This window comes from Phalaenopsis equestris, unplaced genomic scaffold (genome assembly GCF_001263595.1).
Source record: "Phalaenopsis equestris unplaced genomic scaffold, ASM126359v1 Scaffold214330, whole genome shotgun sequence".
NCBI lineage: Eukaryota > Viridiplantae > Streptophyta > Magnoliopsida > Asparagales > Orchidaceae > Phalaenopsis > Phalaenopsis equestris.
In genome coordinates, this window is record NW_018233122.1 from 343,900 (window position 1) to 347,235 (window position 3,336).

Genomic DNA, 3,336 nt, shown 5'->3' on the forward strand with positions numbered 1-3,336 from the left:
TTCAACTTTATGGTAGATGGGACCGTTGATGTACTCCTCAACTGTGAAATGGTTGTTGGTCATCTCCAATAGCTCTACCAAGGTTTTTGGTTGTTGCAAGTCGAGGGCATATCAAAATTGTTCTCCTCTCAGCCCGTTGGACAATGCAGCATATGCCATTGCGGATTTCATGTCCCGTACTTCCAACATCTTCTTATGGAATTGAGTTATATATGAGTGGAGTCTCTCATTTTGCCCTTGCCTGACCTATCATAGAGCTTGCAAACTCTTCCATGACTTCCAGGCCCGACAAATTATGCAACGAACATCTTCTTAAATTCAATAAAAGGTGTTGATTACCCTAACGGGTGATCCATTAAACCACCTGACAACCGACTCCCCCATCATGGTGAAATCAACACTTCAAAGCATCGATAATCCTCAATAGGCAAACAACTGACTAGAAGGATGAAATTTGGTCGATCAGATCAACCTGACATTTGTAGGAGTCGAGTGATGAAACTTTGAACTTTTTGGGGGGTTAATGACAAAAATCTATCGACATAATGAATTCTCCTGCTGCCACGGGGCCTCCGTGCGTCCAAAATGTTATTTACATTAACATAGAACACACATTATGTTGATACTGGGGTTTTTCTGCTCTTTCCTCAATCAATAGTGCCCTCCGATTGTTGGATCTAAATTCTTCCTAAGGGTTTGGCCCCTCCTTCCTGCTACTGCTTCTCCAACGGCCTCTAACATTTGGCCCAACATCAGGTATTTTAGCTCCTGGATATGCTGCCATCCAAATTTCCTAATGCACTCCATGTTTATTGTGTATCCTTTATGGGCTTGTTCTCTTGGTGCTCTTCTTTTTGTTGGTGGCATCATTCACGCTCACCGTACATTTCAATATTTTGAATCCAGATCTATCATGTGAATTACACCTAAGAAATATAACGTAAAATATGAGAGAGAGAAAGAGAGGAGGATAAGAGAGAGTACACGATAAAATTTTGACAAATTTAAAGATGACTTATTAACCCCTTATTATTGAAATGACTCCCCTATTCATAAGCAAGGAAGAAGAAAGTGAAAATTTACATTGATGTCGTTGCTTTTATGGGGATATTACAAGATATTTTTGGCATATAAAAAATAAATAAGCCCATGATTTGGCTACCCTATCACTCTATCGATAAGGATTTGTAATCCTTAGGCCAACAAAGTACGTTCAATCAATTATGCTAAGTTAAGGAAGTCAACCGACTCTGGTGATCCTTCAATAGTCTGAGCTTCACTCAGTCAGCTTGAATCAGCGGGTAGGTTGTTCGATACGACTGTCAACCATTGACCTTTAGATGGAAAACTCAAGTTGTTAGGATGAAACTAAGCCATCTGACAGAGGGCAATTCACCATAATCTGACAGTTAGTCCCCTCCTTTAATAAGAGAACCATATATGGAGTTCATTGAATGTTTAGAGATGAGAATCTTAGACCTTATGAAGAGTCCTCTAAACTCCTACAAGGCGTCTGACGATGCTTAGATGAAAGATGGATCAGTTTCTTTTCTCTGTTCGATATGTCTTGATCTTTGGCTTGGATGACCTTCATTCGGTCGCCCACGGGTCTTGATCTTAGCTTCTCAACGAGACCCTTTGGTCTTCTACTAATGTGGTTCTTGCTCTCCTTTTAGCAAGTCATTATTGTCTGCACTTTCGTTTTTTAGTCCATTGAATTTCCTCCAAATTCATGCTAATGAATTTCTAACTTACAATGATAATCCACATCGGTAGTAGTGTCAACAACGAGTTTGCTCAGGTTTCACATTGTACAATCTATAACCTAACCTTTTGTCTTGTTCTTTAGACCCTTAATTATCTCTCAATTTTAGACCCCAGAAAAACTATGATCATCTTTCTCTCTCTCGACGAACAAGCTCAACTTCTTCTCACTCCTTTCTCCAAGTATTTCTATTATAGAAGGAATTCACTAATCATACGAAATCTCACATCTCAAATGGATTCAATATGACTCAAACCTAATTCAAATATTAATGAGGTTAGAAAGTCCGACCAAAGTTGACTCGCTTTGAACCCGCTAACTCGAACCTGACTCATATACTAGAAAAACATAAGACATAATATCTATTTGGGTTAAAATCGAGTCGATTTTGACCCAAATTCAGGTCCATTTCAGGTTAGTTGGTTAGTTTAGATCAATTACCTATTGATGGGCCAACTCGAACCCAAGCTAAAGAATTAAATGGATTGGGATTCCTAACTCAAACTTAAACAAAAACTTATTCAGGACAACCTGAATCAAAATTTATCGAGTGGGTCAATTTTTGGAGAAATATTTGGGTCTGTAATACACACGTAATTCTGCATGCTTACTCCATTAACCCCGTAATACCCTCATAATAACCTGTGAATAACATCTAAATAGAACCCACGAATGTTATTGGAAGGTTATTAGGATTATAGGTTATTAGAATTAATACATCAATAACCTCCCAATAACCACCTAATAAAACAGAGTTTATTGCCTGATTATTACGCACACAGCATGCTTATTAAGTTCGTAAATATTTCCCAATTTTTGACACCCTATTTAGGTACATTACATATGTCAACACTCAACTTTATATTTATGCACATTTCGTTCTATTATCAAATATTAAATCAATAAAATGAAAATTTCATAAACAGTTTAATTGCATCTCAACAGCACTCTTCATACAGAGGTATCGTCTTCTCTGTTGAAGCCCCAGCCTCTTCCACCACCGCGATTTTCTTCCGGGAGAATTCGCAGCATACCTCCACCTTCCAGATCTACGAACTTGCGGATTCGTAGCGTTTTAGCTGCTCGTTCTATCCCCACTCGCTAGCGTCCTCCGCGTCTTCCCTTTCCCATCAGGAAAAAATGGTAGGTTTTTGTTGATTTCATTTCCACTATGATCTCATTCTTCATTTCGGTAGACATCAGATCTAGGTCAAATCGCGTTTGGTTTGGAGGAAGATTCACGGTTGTTTGTGCACTTTGCTAATCTGATGTAATCTACTGCATTTTGAGCTTTCATTTCCGTAGATGAGATCTGGGTGGGATTTGTTTAAAGATCCATAGGTTTTTGGTGGGATTTGACTGTTGATATTTTTGTCTCCTTTTTATATCTGCTTCTGGTGCGGTGGCGATGATTGCAGCCTCTCCGGCTAGAAATCAAGGTATGCTTTATGGCGTAGTTATTATAAAGATCTATTGTTAATTTTTATTTCAGTGGCTCTCGATTGTTTTTTTTTTGAGTTTTATTTGCAATTTGTTTGTCAGAGAAAATTCGCTCAAAGGTCGGAAAGAGT

At 38.4% G+C, this 3,336-nt stretch overlaps 1 long non-coding RNA gene across 1 annotated transcript; it reads left to right on the plus strand.

The window, feature by feature from the left end:
- The first annotated feature begins 2,671 nt into the window (after positions 1 to 2,671).
- Positions 2,672 to 3,336, plus strand: LOC110037064. Its single transcript, XR_002295289.1, has 3 exons — positions 2,672 to 2,908; positions 3,184 to 3,204; positions 3,308 to 3,336. It is a non-coding gene; the product is annotated as an uncharacterized LOC110037064 (long non-coding RNA).